The 21,312-nt window shown below is 34.6% G+C and overlaps 1 protein-coding gene and 1 long non-coding RNA gene across 26 annotated transcripts in view; one reads left to right on the forward strand and one right to left on the reverse strand.

The window, feature by feature from the left end:
* The window catches only part of LOC100524732 (protein FAM170A), a 689,565-nt gene that overhangs the window by 588,085 nt on the left and 80,168 nt on the right, over positions 1–21,312 (forward strand). The window lies entirely within an intron of this gene.
* The window catches only part of LOC102160311 (uncharacterized), a 462,347-nt gene that overhangs the window by 3,646 nt on the left and 437,389 nt on the right, over positions 1–21,312 (reverse strand). The window contains exon 10 of the long non-coding RNA XR_014838658.1: positions 3,250–3,333. This is a non-coding gene — a long non-coding RNA (uncharacterized LOC102160311). The remainder of the gene's footprint in view (positions 1–3,249; positions 3,334–21,312) is intronic.

The raw sequence follows: 21,312 nt of genomic DNA on the forward strand, positions 1-21,312 counted from the left end.
AAGTTAAAAGCTCGTAAAAAATAATTTCTCTCATACAATGATAGAGCTAGATAATTGCATGTGATGACAGCATTGCAGCACTGTGGATTGGTGCTAAGGGGAGCATAAAAACTTGATGTAAATCCCTGATTTATTTGTCAAGAACATAAAGCTTTACAGAGGTAAGTTGGCATTCGGCTCTCTGTTATATAACAAAACTACCCCTAGACCTAATGGCTTTAAACAACCATTTTCTTTTTCTATGATGTTGTGAATCAAGGATTTGGAATGGACTTGTCTGGAAGCTTGTTTCCTGATCCACATGGTACCTGCTGGGACAGCTTGGGGTGGAGGATCTGCTTCTAAATTGGCTTCTTTCTCTTTTTCCATGATCAGACAGAATTAGATAGACAAAAAAATAAAAGTTTGACTAAATTTCACTTTGTGAACATTGAAAGTGTTAAATACTTGCACATATAACTGTACACATTTGAAGTAATAAATTATGAATTAATATACTTTATCTCAGGACTATAATAAGAATTATCACATCAATCTTTAGATATCTGTTAATACAGTTCACAACTGAAGAGTAAGAAGAAGAAATTCAGGTGATCATCTTGATAGATGCTTGAGAAAAATCTGATAACATTTCTAGATTTTAAAAAAAGGTTAGCAATTTAAGAATAAGGAGCGATTTATGATATAGAGACTCTAACTGAAAGCCACATCAAATGATATAAAACAAAAATGTGTATATACACTTTAGAATTATTAATAAGGATGCCCTGGAGTTCTCCTGTAGTTAAGGTTCCAGCATTGTCACTGCAGTGGCTTGGGTCACCACTGTGGTGTGGAGTTCCATCCCTGGCCCAGAAACTGCCACATGCTGTGGGCGTAGCCCAAAAAAAGAAAAAAATGCTCAATATCACTACAGTGATTTATCGCTAGGAGAAGTGTTAAGTTCCTCTATCTCTTTCTCTGCTTCAGTCTCGTGAACTTCAGTTTTTTGACTATTCAAGTCTTGCTCTTTTCAAACCTCCATGTGTTTATTTGGAGTTACCTTTTCTGCTTTTTTCTGACTAGTGACTTCCAAATCCTCTTTGATGCTCTCAGTCCAAGTTCATCTATTCTGTAAGTTTTTCGTTGACTTCCTCCTCATCAGTAGACTCTTTCTCTTTGACCCTTATTTTGTATTGATATTGAAATTGAATTGTAATTATATATATATAGTCTTTTCTAGGGCTGCACCCATGGCATATGTTCCCAGGCTAGGGGTCTAATTGGAGCTGTAACTGCCATCCTATGCCAGAGCCACAGCAACACGGGATCTGAGCCATGTCTGCAACCTACACCACAGCTCACAGCAACACTAGATCCTTAACCCACTGAGTGAGGCCATGGATGAACCCACAACCTCATGGTTCCTAGTCGGAGTTGTTAACCACTGCGCCACCAAGGGTCCTCCCTGTAATTATATTTTAATATCAGTTATTTTTCCCACCAGAAATAGTGTTCTTTGAAGGCAAAAACAAAATATTAATCATTACGTATCTGGAAACTAACACAGTAATTGGTAAATTGTAGGACTTAAATGTAGGCTTTTAAAACTTTAAATAAATCCACAAGTTTTGCATTTTGCTTTTAAAGGAGATTGATGATTTTCTACTCAAAATCTGGATACATTTCTCTCTAAAATTACATGGCATATTTCTTCTCTTTATACATTAATTGTGATTCTGATATTTTAGATGTAATATAAGGTTATATATTGTCTCCTTGCCATAATGGGATGATTGTCATTTTTCTGGAAGTCAATAATTATTTCTGTTAAATCATCTATTATCTCATGTACAGTACCCCCTACCCCCTATGCATAGGGGATATGTTCTAAGACACCCCATGGATGCCTGAAACTGCAGATAGTGCCAAACCATAAATGTGCTTTGTTGTTTCCTCTGCTAATAGGCAGGTTGCATATATAGCATGAATAGGCTAGACAGATATTCTTCATGTCCATGTGGAATAGAGCAGGATACTGCAAGATTTCATCATGCTGTTCAGAAGAGTATGCAATTTAAACTTGTGAATTACTAATTGTTTGAATTTACCATTTAATATTTTTGAAGCACAGTTGACAGGTAACTGATATGAAACCATGGATAAGGAAGAACTACTATATCAGTTAATACGTGTTAGCATAGCAAATTGGTTTTGAATAAAACCATTTGAAAAAACAATAAAAGTTATTGCCAAGAGCACTACATATAGAAAATACCACATATTCAGAAAGGTATTTGGCACAGGATAGTTTGCAAAATTGGTTTGATAGAACATCTTATATAAATGGGTATACAGAATTGCCTAATATATAAACAGATTAATGGTTTATACAATATACTATAAAGCATCTAGGTGGTATATCTGTATTCCACATTTTAAGTGATGCTGTGTACTATATATATTTTGTGCATAGTTTATGCAGTACAGTATGCTGTGATGTACATGCAGGCACACATGCAAACACATATACATATATGTATGTATTTATGTACGTATGTAATACACACACACATACACACCCTTATTTCACTTGAACAGAATTAATTTATTCACATCCTCTTTTGATTTACATTAGGCTCTTCCTTGGTTTCTTCAGATTATGACATCAAATAATTAAAAATGTCATTTAAATAGGTAAGAATGTCTCAAAGTTAATAATCCCATATGTGGAAAGTGAGGAACAAAGAGATAAAACTGAAAATCAGGCTAGGTAGGCTTAACTGTCACTTAAGGGTCAGAACATGAAAAGAATTAATGAGGACGAGTTGAACCAATACTTAGTTTTTGCCCAGGAGAGATTAGTTCATGACATTGCTGCCCCCTGAGGGAAGCCACTGCCTCACATTGTGACATCTTTTTACAGCACCTCTGTAAGTGCAGCCTCCTCCAAGCAAACGTAAAATGATATACTAGGCTTTTGATCATTATGTAAGATTTTAAATATTCATATAGTATAAGTGCCTTCAACATTAATACATTAATCTTGAAGCATCACAGCCAAAGACAACCTTCACTAACTTAAAACTTGCCCCAAATTTTTACCAAAGTTTACATCCAGTTAAATGATTTTCTCATTGTATGTGCACAATCTTTAAGTCAATAACAATTTTTTTCTTACTCTTTGAACAAAAATATCTTCCTTATATCATTCATATGCAATGTGTGGATAAGGACAATTGCTTTTAGAAATAAATTAGGAGAACTTACGACTATTTAGTTCCTTGTAACTTGGACTTTGCCCAGATCATCCATGGAAATCTGACAGATTCTACACTTTTCCTTACTTGAACACTGTAGAAAGAAAACAAAGAAAATTTGATATCAAAAAAGTACAGTATAGCTCTCCCATTTAATATGATCTAGCATGAATCTTGAGTAGAACAAATACTAGAAGAGGTTGAAAAAAATTCCAAGAGTACAGAGATAAAATTTTCAGGGAAATAAGCCATTATAGCTCTACTGCATTTTATTTTCTACTTTAAAAATTGGAAGAAAAGTCTATATACACACTCATGTTTTGTTAAGATATATTATGTCCACTTTTTTTGAGGAGGCAAGTGTCTCATATTTTCTAGAGAAAAATGGTTTACAAGTTATAATCATATAACATTTGCCTATTTTTGGCATAATCTTCTATAATTTGTAAGAAATAATCAAGAGCTGTTTCGGGGTTCTTGTTCTTTGGTTTAGGAACTTTGCTGAAGGGGATTATCTGAGTCTTTTTAGATTACATAGCCTAGGATCCACAGAGATAAAGCTGGAACGAAAATATAAATGTTTTCCTGTTAGAATACGGGTCTGGAAATTCCCCCATTCTCCAATGCATATACATACTTTCCTCCAAAAATACATGTGAATTTAGTATGCATCTGACAGTTTAGAGAATAAGTCTTACTGATTTGGATTGAATCCAATAATGTAAAATATGTAGAAATTGACCTTCAAACCTTAGCATAGTAAATGCAAGTAAATAACCTTCTATCACTATCACTAATTCACCAAGGTGATAGTTATGTCATGCTAAGAATAGTACTATAAAGATGATACTCATGAGTTTGTAAGTACTACTCCACATGCACAAAATAATATGTACATTATTAATTTAATGTAATGGAGGAGTCTCTACCTTATATCCTTGTATTGACTGCTCCCACTGTCTAGAACACTTTTCTCTCAGGGAGTTTACTCCCTCACTGCCTTCATCCTGGGCCTGGACTGTTAGAGGCATCGCTGATAGGGGAAGGCTGGATGCCTAAGACACCCAGGAAATTAAGATTGGCTATATTCCCTACCCTCATGACCTCTTCTCCTAGGCTGGTAAGCATTAAGTAAAAAGTAAGACCACTGGAGAGAGGAGCAACACGGAGAGAGGTACCCTCTGATATACAGGTGAATCAGAATGGCCTGGAGCCAAGGATGGAGCAAGAAGACTGAGTAAACTTCTCCTGCAAATGAATGTTCACCATAATCACAAGAAAACTCAAGAGAGAGCCAGCTCAAGGAGAGAGAACTCTTTTCTCTTTCCCCTGTTGCTATATGTCTTGTGCCCTGGGGAAGACAAGATGCCTTAAAACTTTTGCCACAGAGGAGAAAGGGTCCAGGTGATGTTTCACATCTCCTCCATGGGAACTGGTTCCCTCTTCCAGGTCTGCACACCCTGGGAATCTTTCTCCTGAATACCTGGTATTAAGTATTGCCACCAGTCTTTCTCCTGAATATCTGGTAAGGTCCATGGCCTATGGTTGGATGAAAACTCCCTTTTTACATGTTCCATCAAGCTGTTCTATACACTTCTCTTAGTCCACATTCGGTCCTTAGCAATTTGGTAAATATTTTGGCTGATGTATTTTTCCTCACATGTGTTGCCACCACGTCTTCCATCTTACTCTGTTGCTCTACCATAAGTAAGCCAGTGCTTGTGTTCTTTTTATTTTAATTTCAATTAGTTATTTGCTCTGCAACCCAATCTCTCAGAAGAATCTATTAACCCCAAACTCCCAGTCCAAACTACTCCCTCCCCTCTCCCCCTTGGCAACCATAAATCTGTTTTCCAAGACTGTGAGTCAGTTTCTGCTTTGCAGATAAGTTCATTTGTGCCATATTTTAGATTTCACATCTCAGTGATATCATATGGTGTTTGTCTTTTTCTGACTTAATTCACTTAGTATGAAAATCTCTAGTTCCATCTGTATTGCTGCAAATGGCATTATTTCATTATTTTTAATGTCTGAGTAGTATTCTATTGTATATATTACCACATCTTCTTAATGCATTATCTGTTGATGGACATTTAGGTTGTTTCCATGTCTTTGCTGTTGTGAATAGTGCTTCAAAAAACCATAGGGTTGCATGTATCTTTTTGAATGAAAGTTTTGTCTGGATACATGCCCAGGAGTCGGATTGCTAGATCATATGGTAGTTATATTTAGTTTTCTGAGGAACCTCCACTCTGTTTTCCATAGCATCTACTCAGGGTCATTTTGTTTTTTGGCTTCTCGTTTTGTTGTTCCTCTGTTTATTTCTTTTTTCTTGCTCTTCCTTTGTGGCTTGATAATTTTCTGTAGAGGCGTACTTAGAATCCTTTCTCTTTTTCGGTATCTACATTAGGCTTTTGCTTTCTGGTTACCACGAGGTTTACATATAACAATATATTTATAGAAGTTTATTTTAAGTTGATAACTTAAGTTTGAATGCATTCTAAAGCTCTATACTTCCCTTACTATATGTTTGTATATGTTTGATGTCCTATTTTGTATTTCTCTTGTCTTATATATCTCTTAACTAATATTGTAGTTACAGTTATTTTTATTACTTTTGTCTTTCAAACACCATACCTGTTTTATAAGTGAATAATCTTCCACAGTTATGCACTTATAGTGAGATTTATACTTCTATGTGTTTTCTTGTTACTAATTAGCACCTTTTCAATTTAGTTTAAAAACACCATTTTAACATTTCTTGTAAGGCCAGGTAATAAACTCCTTTGAATCTTCTTTTTTCTGGAAAACAGCTTATGTTTCCTTCAGTTCTGAATCTTGCTGGGTAAAGTACTCTTGGATAGAAGTTTCTTTTTTGTTTTTATTTCAGCAGTATATATATATATATATATATATATATACACATTTATATGTATGTACACACATACACACATACACACACACACACAAACAAACACATATATACACATCCACTATCTTCTGGCCTGTCAGGTTTCTGCTGAAAAATATGCTGATAGTCTTCTGGGGCTTCCCTTGTTTACAAGTTTTTTCTCTCACTGATTTTAAGGTTATTTCCTTGTCTTTCTATATATATTTGGTGTGGGTCTTTTCTGGGTTCATCTTGTTCTGAGTTTCCCAGATCTATATATCAGTTTTCTTTCCCAGGTGTAGAGAAATTTTCAGCCATTATTTATTCTAATAATTTTTCTGTTGTTTATCTCTTATATCTCTGGGACTCCTGTAATGTAAATACTCTCTGTTTTAATGTTGTCCCATAAGTCTCTTCCGCTATCTTTACTGTGTGTGTGTGTGTGTGTGTGTGTGTGTGTGTGTGTGTGTGTGTGCCACTCTAATTGAGTGAGATGCACTGTCCTGTCTTTGAGTTCACTGATCCTTTGTTTCTGCTTCATCTAGTCTACTATTAAACTCCTGTAATAGATTTCTGTTTGGTTTTATAATCTTCAGCTTTGTGTCTTCTTTCTGGTACTTTCTTATATTTCCTGTCAACTTCAGTTCTCCCTGTGTTCATCCGTTTTCCCCCAAGATCAAAAAAGTACCTTTATAATCATTATTTTGAACTCTTTATCAGGTAATCACTCTCTCTGATGATGATTTTTTCTAAGGTTTAATTTTTTTTTTCATTTGAAACATTTCCCTTTATTTCTTCATTTTCTTTGACTCTTTGTGTTTGTTACTATATCTTAGATAAAACAACCACTTCCCCCAGACTTTAAGGAGTGGCCTTGTGTAAGAGATGAAATTCATTATTCATTTATGCCCCAGAGCGTGGTTGTCCCTCAAACTTTTGTATTTTTCTAAGCAGCCTTTTTGTTTATATTGGTTCCTAATATTTGAGGGTGTGCCAAGATCTTAGATTCAGCTGATTAGAAGCCAGAGCCTCAGGCCACAGTTTTGGTGTATGCAAATATATATTCACTGTGACCATGAGCATAAGACCTCCTGGCGACCAGACTATGCACTCAAAGCAATACTCGAGGTGAAAGCCTCTTAAACTAGGACATCTGATTACAAACTAAGGTACCAGACACATTGAAAAGTCCACCTCTAGGAGATCATAGGGCTCGGGAGAGTGACAGAAGGAGAACCAAAGGTAGTAAGTACCTGCCTATCCAAGGTCTATGTAAAAGTTTAAGTCAGCCCTTAGATGTGTGTTTAATTACAAGCCCACTCCTCATACTACATCTATGATGATAAGCTAATGTGCCTCTTTCTAGAAAGAATGAGCTTCTGGATATTTTTGCCTCTTGCTCGGCCCTGGAGGGGTTAGCCATTTAATTATTTTCTCTTTGTTTGTTACAATCCTGTGGCACCTGTGTGCATAAGCCCTGCAGCCCAACAGAACTAGGTGATATAGTGTTGTCCCTTAGCAGCAGCCATAAAATTCAAGGTCCCAGATTAGGGTATAAACCCCTTTCTGGGATATACTGCTACACTGGAATGAGCCAGAGGGAGAAGGCAAAATTGTGTCTATTGGCCTCTGTCTCCAAAGAGCAGCTCCTAAGTCCCCTAGAAGTATTGCCTCTTAGTAGGCCCTGGGAGTAGGTAGTTGTTTAAAAACTCTTACTGCATTGTTTACAATCCTGTGGGATCCTCTAGCCCAAGCTCTGCTGACCAAACAATCTAGAGATATTACCAGGGCAGCAGTCACAAAATTAATATATTAGAGAAGAGCACAAGAGCACCTTTCTAGGAAATACCAGAGAGCTTGACCACAGCAGAGGAAGAGCATCAAGTTGGCACCCATTTGGTGGAGTAAGGCAGGGGAGATCACATAAATGGCTCCCTAAAGCCTCCATCCCCAGTGGGATGTTAATATGTGTCAAATTAGATGCCTACATCTCTATTCATCATTTTAAGATAAGCATAGAGGCTTCCATAACATTAAGTCTGTGTGACTCAATCATCTGCGCTTTACCTTGGCACTGGTACAAATGAGTATGAGTGTGTTTGCTCTTTATTAGCTCTTTTCTCAGTTCTCTATGACCTTTGGGGTCTTAGGGACAGGGGCCTTACTTGTTTTTAAAGCTAAAAGTTTTGAGGAATCATCTCTCAGGTAAAGGTGTGGTGCCTAATGTGGAATTCAAATTCCATACTCCTCAGGATAAGCACCAGGCTGAGTTCCCTCCAGGTTCTGTGCCATTGTGCTAGGAGTGGGGTTTACAGTGATTCAGCATTTTGTTTTGTTTTCCCCCCTTATTTGCCAGATGTGTAGGAGTAGCTCAAAGAGTTTTTTAGGTTTTGTTCAAAGATAATTGTCCCTTATGTAGCAGGAGAGTTTGTGTCTTCATGGGAAGAGGTGAGTTTGGGATCTTTTTGTGTTTCCTTCTTGAACTGGAATCTATAACACAGTTTATCCATTTATCTGTTGCTAGATATTTGGGTTGTTTCTACATCTTGGCTATTGTAAGTTGTACTGCAAAAAACAAGATAGTCCTAATACTCTTCAAAATACTGATTCAATTCTTTTAAGTAAGTACTGAGAAGTGAGATTGATATGTTATATATGCTAGTTCTGTTTTTCATATGTTGTGGAACCTCCACACTCCTTTCCACACAGGCTGCAGTCCTTTGTGTTCACACCAACAATGCACAAGTGTTCCAATTTCTCTGTATCCTTGCCAACATTTGTCTTTTGTTGTTTGATAATAACTATTCTGACAGGTGTGAGGAGATACCTCATTGTGGTTTTGATTTGCATTCCCCTGATGTTAGTAATGTTGAACATTTATTTTCATACACCTGTTAGCTATTTTTATGTATTCTTTAGAGAAATGACTATCAAGTCCTTAGCCTGTTTTTAATTGGGTTACTAGCTTTGTTGCTATTGAGTTGTAGGAGTTCATTATATATTTTAAAGACTGACATCTTATTAGATGTATGGTTTGCAAATATTTTCTCTCATTCCATAGGCTAGCTTTTTTTTGGAGGGGAGGGCACACATGTGGCATATAGAGGTTCCCAGGCTATGGGTTGAATCAGAGCTACAGCTGGAAGCCTACGCCACAGCCATGCAGGATCCGAGCCATGTCTGTGACCTATACCACAGCTCATGGCAATGCCAGATCCTTAACCCACAGAGTGAGGCCAGGGATTGAACCCACAACCTCATGGTTATTAGTCAGCTTTGTTTCCTCTGAGCCACAACAGGAACTCCTCTGTAGGCTGTCTTATCACTGTTCCTTTTGCTATGCAGAAGAGAATAAAAAAATTACTATAATTAGAATTGAAATGGATATTCTAATAAGTAGACATGGGAATTAAATATTTGATTTTGCATTGGCAATTTCAAAATCTCCAAATGGATAATTTGAAAGACAGTATAATCTGTGTATAATAACATTAAAAATGTATGAACAGATTCATTTACATTATAACTCAAGTATTTTTAAAACAGTATTTTTCTTAAACCACAGCCCAAATGTTATCAGCTAGTCCCTTCTAACTTTAAAGTAATAGGAAATTCTCATGTTAGATACACTGTTTGAATTTTGACAGTAACACTGAAATTTACAAAATTTATTTTAAGAAGTTGGCAACACTCAAACTAACCACAATTTGGACCACAGCTTGCAAAAACATTTTTAAACATTTTAAAACATTAAAAATTCTCATGTATCTAAAATGTATTAGTGAAACATTATGCTTTAAGCAGGATCTAGAGCTAACTACTAAGTCTCCTTCTCTTGGCTTTTTTTTCACTCATAGTAATTTTTAAGCCCCTCCAGAATTCTCTAGATCCCAGTTTCAAATATGCTGCTAGAGAAAAATAAAAGCAGATTATTTGGGTTTATTTCATAAACACTATAACATCCATATTCTCTCATGAAATTCTGTGAAATAATCTCAAAAGATGCCAAAAATGGTGCTTTAGCCTGAGGTATATTAGAGAACCTGAAGTCAAAGTATACTATGCAGGGAGTTCCCATTGTGGCTCAGCAGGTTAAGAATCCAACTAGCATCCATGAGGATGTGGGTTCTATCCCTGGTCTTGCTCAGTGGGTTAAGGATCCCATATTGCTGTGAACCATGGTGTAGGTTTCAACGCAGCTTAGATCTGGCATTGCTGTGGTTGTGGCTATGGCGTAGGCTGGGCCTGCAGCTCAAATTAGACCCCTGGCCTGGGAACTTCTATATGCTGAAGGTGCAGCCATAAAAACATGAAACAACAACAAAATAAAAGTATATTCTTCAACTTAGTAAAAGAGCTTTATTTTAAACAGAAATATCATACTCAGACTAGGAACCATGAGGTTGTGGATTCAATCCCTGACCTTGCTCAGTGGGTTGGGGATCTGGCATGCCGTGAGCTGTGGTGTAGGTCACAGATGCGGCTTGGATCCTGCATTGTTGTGGCTCTGGTGCCTACAGCTCCAATTGGACCCCTAACCTGGGAACCTCCATGTGCCTCAGGAGTGGCCATAGAAAAGGCAAAAAGACAAAAAATAAATAAATAAATAAATAAATATCATACTCAGTTTCTAAGTAATAAAATCTCAACCAAAATCCAAATTCTACTTTCATTTGGTTTTAAGGAAATAATTTGAAGTTTTCCTGAAATGATAAAGCAGCTAGGAGCTAATACCAGTATGAACAAAGAGGAAGTGGGGACTTGCCAGTTAGAGCCTAAAGCATACAATGAAAATATAAAAATAAAAGAGAGTTAACTTGATTCAGAATTATCAGATAAGCAAAATTTATAGATAGAAATTGTATATACTTATATAATTATTTATATAAGTAATCATTAAGTAATATATAGTTATGTCTATATCACTTTATTATTAATTATTACTATATTAATACATTTAATAATTATAATTCTTGGTTATTAATGGTAATAATACATTAGATATCACTATATTTAAGATATTAATTATTTAAATTATTTACACATATATTCAAAATATATGTTTACATATACATGAAACCAACCAACAAGGAAAATCAATCAAAATTCAGTGTCTGTGGGGAGAGAAAAATTCAAATTAAAAAATTCAAAGGAAAAATCTTCTGGCATAATCCCCCAAATATCCAGAAACATTGAAAGAAAAATATTGAAAATACCCAAACCTCATGATTCCATATATGTCATTTATTTATCAAATATATCATTGCGAACACTTTCTTAATTTGAAATTGAGCAGTATATTCTCAAAGGCATGAAACCATGAAGAAATGATTGAAATATTTGCTAATACATTAACATCAAACAGTGGTGTATTGAAAGAAATAAAATGGAATTAAAATGAAACAAAAAAAACAATATGACCAGTGATTAACATCCAGAATACATGTATGAATATAGCTGAAAATGGACAAATGTAACCCAAATTTTACTTTAAAAGAAATACATTTGTAACCCATCATATCAACAGGCTAAAAAAACCAAAAATCACATAATAGTATCAGTAAATACAGAAAGAGTATCTGAAAAAGTCCAACATTGTTTCTTGAGAAAAATTGTCTGTAAACTATAAATAGAAGGGAACGTACTCAATTCTATAAAGAATATCTATAGAAAACTATTGGTATGTTGTAGCTTATTGTGAGAAACTTGAAAATTTCCCAAGATCAGGCAGGATATTCCCTCTCATCACTACTTTTCAACATTGTACTGGGAGTATTAGCTAACATAGTGAGATTCAAAAAGGAAATAAACAATATGCAGATAAGGAAGAAATGAAACTGTATTTGTTTATAGGGAACATGTAATCCAAAAGAATTGACCAGAACTGATGGAACTAAAAAGTGATTGATGATAGGAAGTGGAGAGGGATGAATAGGCAAAGCACAGAGGATTTTTACAACAGTGAAAGCACTGTTAGGATATCATAATGATGGATATATGGCACTATACCTTTGTCCAAACTCAGAGAATATTCAACACCAAGGGTGAAATGTAAACTATAGACTTTTGGTGATTATGACGTGTCAAGGTAGCTTAGCCATTTAATAAATGTACCTCCCTACCACCCTGTTGGGGGACATTGATAATGAGTGTGTCAGGGTGGGGAATATGGATATTTTAGTAATTCCCCTTCAAATTTGCTGTGAATCTAAAACATTAAAGTAATGAAGACATTTTTGAAAGTATAATTGAGGAGATAAAATAAATATCTAGATGTATATACATCATGTATATGTTCAGAACCAATACTTATTAACAAAATGTAGTTCAGTGTTATGTTCTTGTGACTCTGCATGACATTGAAAATTATATTAATATTCTGTGGACCCCTGAACAACATGGGCATTGCTTAAGGGTCACCTGCAACCATATATGTATATATACACACAATATAAACATATTTATGTACATATTATTTTCTGAATATTGGTGAAATGTACAATGTAAATTTTCATACTTTTTAAAGCATATACATTTTTACACTTCTTTTGGATGGCAATTTGAGACTATGAGTCAAAATCCTTGACATATTTCTACCAATAGAGAATTTCTACTGTTTGCAATCTCTTACAAAACTAATATGGCATGGAAAACAAAATGTATTTGAGGATATTCATAGGACATTGTTTACAAAAGCAAATATTAAAACAACCTGAATGTTTGACAGTAAAAACATGGTAAGACAGTGTATGATATCTCTGTGTTTGAATATTTTACTCCAATGAGGATCATTTAAAAATATAATGATATAGGGAAATAAACTTGACGTACTGTTTGATGAACAGAGAAGGCATTTTATAGAGACTATATTAGCTTGCTGTTGCTTGTTACAATCTACCATGAATTTAGCAACTTAAAATAACACATGTTTATCAACTCTTTTGGGCCCAGCTACACTGGGTTCTCTTCCCTGTGTCTCCTTAGACCACAGTCCCAGTGTTGGCTGGAATGCATTCTTCTTGGAGTTCAGAATCTTCTTTCATACTCAAGGGTTATTTTCACATTCTTGTAATTGTAGGACTAAGGTCCCTTTTACTTGCTGGTGGTCAGCCAGAGTCTCTTCTTAGCAACTAGCAGCTCCAATATTTGCCTTGTTGTGTGAGCCACTCACAGAGTGACAGCTTACTCTAGAGCCAGCAGGAGAATCTGCTGTACTTGGCAAAGATGGAGTTTTCTATGAGGTAACAGTGACAGTGACCATCCATCACCTTTGCCACATAACATAACTAATTAAGGGAGTGACCATCGTATCACCTTTGCCATATTCTATTGACTAGAAGCAAATGATAAGAGAGGTGTTAAACAAGGGCACAGCTCCTCGAGGTCATCTTAGAATTCTGCCTACCATATACATTATGCTCTTGATTTTTGTAAATATGTGTGTCTGCCTCTGTATCTGAATATAACTATGAATATAGGTTAAAAATACTGAGCATGAACACGAATTGAGTTTATCCAGTATTTTGTGTATTTATGCTCATTCCTTATTTGGATTAATCACCATTACTCTCACAACCGACCCGACAATAATGTAACTGTTAAACTCATTGCCATGGTAAATTCACTAGTATCCTGTACTTTCTTCTTTACCAAAGGGCATATTATTTTACAATGCCATTTATCTTATTTTGATGTGTATAAAACTAAATTTAATGCTGTAATCATAGGCAAAATAGAAAAAAAAAGAGTTTTATAGATATATCAATAATCCTGTCTGTGGAATCAAACTGTAAAATAGAAAGTGTCCTATTAAAACACACACACACACAAGCAAGATAACTGTATCTCTGTACATGTATATACATGAACAAACACAGAAATAGCTTCATCTCACTTTTAAATAGAAGACAGAAACTTAAATACTTCAAAGTAACAGAAATATAAATTAGAGCCATTGATGTAATATAAATATTATTTTATAATAAATGTTTAGATATGTTTTACTTGGGTATACTAATATGCAATGCAAATGAAATTATGGATCCAATTATAATTTAGTACTTTTAAATTTTGGTGTCCATCATTATTACCAAAGAAATTGTTAAAATTCTAGTTCTGGCTCCACTTTTTATTAATTCCATCTTAAGTATATAATGCATTGAAAGTAGTTCTTTATTGTTGTTTTGTTTTTTTTCCGGGAATGATTCTTTTTAACATTTTAAGCTGGAGGTACTTATTTAATACTGACTCGTAGATCCCAGGTAAGCAATTGAATGTTTGAGTCTGCAGAAGGAACGTAAATCTATTCCACTGAATAAGGGCATCTAAGAAGAGCAGTCTGAGTCAAATGGTGTAGACTTAAGTCAAACTGGATTGCAGGGTAGATGAGACATGAGAAATTAGAGGGATTTGGTGGGAAGAGATAAGAAGGACAGAGGTGACCATATATAAGGAGGCATTAGTCATAGATAAATGGCTAAGAAAAACTGAAAAAGTAAGAAAAACTGGGATTCATATCTAGAATGGAAGGAAAGTATTGATAGAGAAATAAATAGATTTGGTTTTGGAAGGAAAGTATTGATAGAGAAATAGATTTGGTTTTGAAACAATAAGGGAATTCCTCTCTCATGGTTTATTACCTCACTAACTCATAGAGTAAGTCATTATTCAATTTCTGTTTACTTTAAAAAATATTAAAATTGCTAAGAATCCCTGTTAATATTTTTCAGGATTTCACTACTATTGAAACTTAGTAATTTTTCTTCTACTAACCATACCACACATAAGGTATCTTTTTATAGACAATACATCTCGAGAAAGATTTTTTTTCTGACTTGTATCCTATGGCCTGAGCAATTTAGATTATTTTAAATACTGTTTTACTTTTTACATACTTTAATATATTTTCCCTAGAGAAGAACGAAACTAAAAGACATTTTCTCCTAATCCCTAAGCCTAAAATATTTATTTGATTCTGAAAGAAGTGTTATTTAGGCAGTATATTTTACTGAAATGGTGCTTTGCTAAAATGTCACTTACATTTAGGAATGGAAGATGGTCACAGATGTAATTTGTTAAGAACAAATTTTTCTCAGTCACAGTATCACCTCCATTTCCCTTGACAGTTTGTGGAAATTCTCACATTTCTCAGGTCTTTATGTTAACACTTTCAAAATCATCACTAAAGGGAAATACTCAATAGGTGGAATGACATTTAGGGCTATTACCAGTTGTTTTCATTTTAGCACTTATTACTTCATTGAATTAACTCTTCCCAAAAATTCAAAGGAGATGAAGTTGGACAGGTCTAATTTGAGATAGATCGAAATAAGACATCAGAAAAGGCCTTGACAAACAAGTAACTGTTTAGGGAATATAGGCTTTTAGGAACGATAGTTTGGAAACTTGAACTTCCAGGAGCAGGTTGAGACAGGCACAGAATTTTTACACAAAAACAGGAAGGGAAAGGAGAATAATTCATGATTTTACAAATATTTAATTTATTCCAGAAGTTAAATGCTATTACATATTCTTTTCAATATATGGTAGGTATGTAAGGCATTGTCTGACCACAGCCTACCTCTCCTCCAGAATCTCCTGCTCCTCTCTCTTTTTCTTACATGATCTAGACAGGTTTGCCTCTCTTCTTTTGCTCTGATGCCCCAAGCTATTTATGGTTCATCCTTTCATGCATGCTGGTATCTCTATCACTCTCCCATTACTCTCACTCATTCTTAAAGCCTCAAAATCTCTTCCAAAGAGAAATCATCCCTCACTCTCATCTAAATTTGTTCCCTTGGGCTTCTCTCTTGGAATATTTTTTTGTCTTTATTTCAAAGATTTTTAGTAATTTTTAATTATATATATCTATATATATTTCAACATCTAAGATATGTCTCCCTTTTTGAACTGTAAGCCATGTTTTGAGTTCGTTATTGTATATACAATGTGCAGCTGGTTAAATTACCTCTTTATTGATATTTGTTGAATGAGTGAATGAACGAATAGCTAACATCTTAGCTTAAAAAAAATTAATAACAAATAGAGGTATATAACCCCTATATTTCCATTCCACCCCCATGGTGAGGTGAGGAAATCCTGAGTGAAAGAGATATGTGAAAAAGGTGACCTGATTCTAGCAAGATCAAACTTTTGCCTCATCTATCTCTGATTATAAAATTGACCAATCAAATCTAACTTGAAATTTGCAATTTATTATTTGCATTTATATTTTTCAGCATAATTATTGACTGATATTTTAAGTTTGTCATAAAAAGTAGTAACTTGTAATGCTAGGTATAGAGGAATATATGCCCCCAAATGTACATTTGTAATTTTGGAACCAACGCTTGGGCATTCTGACTCCGTAGTTCAAATCACAAATGTGTCAAATGTGAAGAAAAGTACCTCTTTATAGATGACTTGCTCTTGACTTTCTCCAATGAACCAATTATTTTGAGTTTATCTCTTGGTTGAAAAATACAAGTCAGGCCAGAATAAGAGACTGACAATACAAACATCTTGGAAGTAAAGAAGGCAAGTTTCAAAATTTTTGAAATGATTCCTCTCTTAAATAATCTTTTTTCTCTGAAATTGTATGGCAGCTATTATATATTTGATTTATAAGATGATAAATATATGCTGTCAGGCTTTATAATTACTTGTAGCATAGGCCATTAAACATAGTGAGAACAGAGTCATTTAAATGTATACATTTGTTGGGTTTTTTTTTTTTTTTTTTTGAAATAAAGGTGGTTCATCCTTGTCATATAAAGGGCATAGACAAAAAAATATGGGCGTAAGAAAAAGTTTACTGTGAAATGCTGATAAAGAGTACAGACATTCCCCATCCCCCACACTCCCAAGTTATTTTTGCATTACATAGAGAGGTGTGATGAACTAGACACCACTAGAGACTATGAAAAGGGCTTCAGTAGAATGACATGGTCTCACTGTTGTGTATATTTATAGGAGAATTGAAGGGGGGGGGTACATGAAGAAATGAATATTTTCTTTGCTGGGGAAATGGTCTCGTTTAAAAAGGGGAATAACCATATCAAGGAAGAAAATTGTGTAAAACACACCTTCTGTCAGCTAGACACTATTGTCTTTCTGTTGCATTGCTTCAGTTATGCTAAAGGAAAAAAAGCATTTTTTTTTAAAAAAAGCAGTTAATGTCATCCAGGAGAGGAAAGTATTTTGTTCCTTTAATCTTCATGGAGAAAATACACAGTAAAGTACATACTGTCTAAAGTATATAGACACTCTTGAATAATGACAGGAGAAAGAGGTAGTAGCAGTAAAATCTATCTCTTATCACCTAGGCAAATGATTCAAAATATTAAAAGTAAGAAAAGAATTCACCAGTAACATGACAAAACCATTTTTTAAAAGTATACAGCCTTAAAAAATAAATATATAAAAGGGGTGTAATAGATGACTTGCCATGCATTGGAAAAGAAATATAAGGATGGGGGAAGAGGAAAAGGTGATAGTCTTGCTAAGTTCATCAGTTAATAGAGAAGCTGATTGCATACTGAGCCAACATGTGGCTTATACCTATATGACTAGCCACAGTGCTATGTGCCTGGAAGGCTATGTCATGCTCTACTCCCAAAGTATGATTCAGAGGAAGATGACATAAAGGTCTTAGATGGGACAGCACCAAGGAGAATTTCCCCAAATTATGTTAGAGCAAATAGAAAAACTGAAAAGAGTTGCTCATATTAAAGATTGAAATAATAAAGAGAAATGCAAGGCAAATTTGAAAACACAATAAAATGGAAAATGAGCGTGTGAGCATAATTGAGAAATATAATGAGAAAACAAAATCTACTCCAACCCATAAAATCATCCCCAAAGATAGTAAGGACAGAAAACATTTATATTATGGAATAAGCATTAAACCAAATGTAATGCATATAATAAGAACTCAACTTACTGATGGAAAAACTAAGGAATCTCACCTCCTTAGTGGAGAGAACAAGCATTAAACACATGTCTACAAAGATAAACAATTAGTCCTCACGTAAAAGGACTTGGCAGCACCATGTGTTATGCGTAGATCATTCTGACTTTACATGTATTTGGGATGTAACATGGAGGAGAAAAATTTTCCTGCATTAGCTTATTGGCGTAACACAGAGGAGAAAATTTTTCTCTTATCTTTATGACAGAATGTAGTTTGGGACCTTGGAACAAAGTTTAGGCTCCTACCCTTTCACAGAAACTAGGATATAGGGGCAGTAGCTTTTGATGTGTACACTTCAAATAGTTGTCTCCCAGGTCCTTGAGAAAGACATTTCTGGATCCCAGAGCTGACAGAAAGCCTATCTAGTTTTCCACGTTTTAAAGCAAGGAGAAAACATTTGGAATTACAAGTTTTCTTAAGCCCTGTGCTCTAAGTAGGAGGAGATGGGAGAAGTCTTTCTTCATGTTTTAAAAGGGAGAATTAAGTTTTTAATTTCTAAATTTTATCTGTCCTAACAGCATGCATGCATATGTATAAAACAGAAAGATTTCAGTTCTGGAAAAGAATGCCATCTATCTGAAACTTCCTAGAATGTCTAAACCATAATAATATTAATATGTTAGGATATAGATATAAGTAGGTCATTCAAGGGATTGAGTTCTCACAGTTCAGTAACTATTTAGATGAAATTTAACAAAGAAAACCATATATAGATTTATTCTTGGTAGTTATGGGAAAAATTAAATACATACACATAAATGTATTTACCTATATGAAATAAGAAAGATGGATAAAGAAACCAATTTTTGATTTTAGACTTTTCTTGCTTTTTTAAAAAGATGTATTACTATCTATCAGGTAAATTAATAATTTAAAAAGTGACTTCAGAAGTACTGAGAACCAGAATGGACATCATTTGTATTTCATCAGTGATGACTCTCATTCTGAGTTTGGACCCCTACAGAAGAGAACTAAATAGGACTATAGTATATCTTAGCTGTCTTTGCTGTGAGATTTATGATGTTCTATTTCAGTTACATACTTCTATGTATCTTAAATCATATGTTAAGAATGCTGACCTTTTAATTTTCTAAGATTAAATTTCTCTAAATTATCTGTGCAAAGAAGCCAACAATATTTAAGGAATTTTCTATTAATATATATATAAATATGAAAAAAAAATCCAAATCCAAAACATTGCATAGAAACCCAGGAAAATTCCAAAACACTGCTAAGAAGATGAGTACAAATACATGTATAATTTTTTTAATGATTTTTATTTTTTTCCGTTATAGCTTGTTGTTACAGTGTTTTGTCGATTTTCTACTGTACAGCAAAGTGACCCATTCACCCATACATGCATTCTTTTTCTCACATTATCCTCAATTGTGCTCCATCATAAATGACTAGATATGGTTCCCAGTGCTATATAGCAGGATCTCATTGCTTATCCATTCCAGAGGTAATAGTTTGCCTCTGTTAATCCCAAATTCCCAGTCCATCCCACTCCCTCCGCTTCCCCCTGAGCCACCACAAGTCTCTTCTCCAAGTCAACATGCTTAGTTTATTTTATTCTAAATTTTTGCTATTAATTTACATAATACTTTAATAATTTAGGTTTATTGCCTATTTTTAATTTAACAATGAATTATGAGTATTTTCTCAATTAAAAATCATAAAACTTATCAGTAGCTAACTAAAATTCCATTTTCCTAAAGAAACTGTCATTTTCAAAATACACTTTACTTTGGGACATTTAATTTCCTTCAGTTTTACTACATTAGAAGTAATGCCTGTATGATAATTCACATAAGTACATATCTGTGAGCATTCCTACTCATTTTCCCATGTTGTGTTGAATTCTAGGAACTAGAATAATTTCTTCAAATTTTATGAACATTGTGAGGTTTCTTATGTACAATGGAAAAATTTATTTTTTAATTTAATTTTATTTTATTTTATTTTTGTCTTTTTGTCTTCTAGGGCCGCAGCCACGGCATATGGAGATTCCCATGCTAGGGGTCCAAATGGCGCTGTAGCTGCTGGCCACGCCAGAGCCACAGCAACACGAGATCCAAGCCACGTCTGCAACCTACACCACAGCTCATGGCAACACAAGATCCTTAACCCACTGAGCAAGGCCAGGGATCGAACCTGCAACCTCATGGTTCCTAGTCAGATTAGCTAACCACTAAGCAACAACATGAACTCCTGGAAAATTTTATTTTAAAATGTTTGAACAGCTTAATCAGTATTTTTTTCATGATTTTTTCCATTATAGTTGATTTACATGTTTTGTCAATTTCTACTGTAAAGCAAAGTGCCCCAGTCATATATTAATCAGTATTTACATTAATTAATGGGAGGGAAACAAAAATTGGTCTTTATCTATATCTTGAATTTGCTCAGTGGTCTGAAATGCATAAATCATTTTCTTCTGACTTTTTCTTCGTGGTTGAGATTGGCCTCTTTTTATTATGTATTTATTTATTTTTTTGTCTTTTTTTTTTTTTTTTTCCTTAGGGCCGCATCCACAGTATACAGAGGTTCCCAGGCTAGGTGTCTAATTGGAGCTGTAGCTGCTGTCCTACCCCACAGCCATAGCAATGCCAGCTTCCAGTCACGTCTGTCACCTACACCACAGCTCATGGCAACACTGGATCCTTAACTCATTGAGCAAGGCCAGGGATCGAACCCATATCCTCATGGTTCCTAGTCGAATTCATTTCTGCTGCGCCACAATGGGAACTCCAAGATTGGCCTCTCCTTAGAATTTAGGTAGTGGTATTCCATCTCATTCCCTTTCATCAAACATTTTGGTAGAAATGGAAGTTGTTGAAGAGAAATTCTTTACTAGTGAAAAGGTGGTACTTAATTTGACTTTAGCAATTTTCTTTCATTGTGTTAAAAGATTGTGACTCTCAGAAAATGAAGTGCTGTTAGATAATCCATTTTAAAATAGTCATTGATGTGATGGCAATATATTGCTACTATAGTGTAGGGAAAAGTTTTCTTTCCTTTGTTAAATTGTCTGCTTTTTATCCTAAACTTTACTTTGCATAGGTATGAAAGGCACATCTGCACTGCCCTTGTCCTTGCCATTTACAAGTTTTATAATCTTAAGTAAGTCCCTTAAAAATTTACTTTCTCTCAGTTTCCTCTTCTTAGGCAGTATCTTATCACACACTGTGAAAATTAGCTAATGTAATTGG

The sequence above is a fragment of the Sus scrofa genome, chromosome 2, assembly GCF_054392235.1.
Source record: "Sus scrofa isolate SSC_HxYL_T2T_F1_AM1 chromosome 2, Sscrofa_HxYL_maternal_Yorkshire_Landrace_v2.0, whole genome shotgun sequence".
Lineage (NCBI taxonomy): Eukaryota > Metazoa > Chordata > Mammalia > Artiodactyla > Suidae > Sus > Sus scrofa.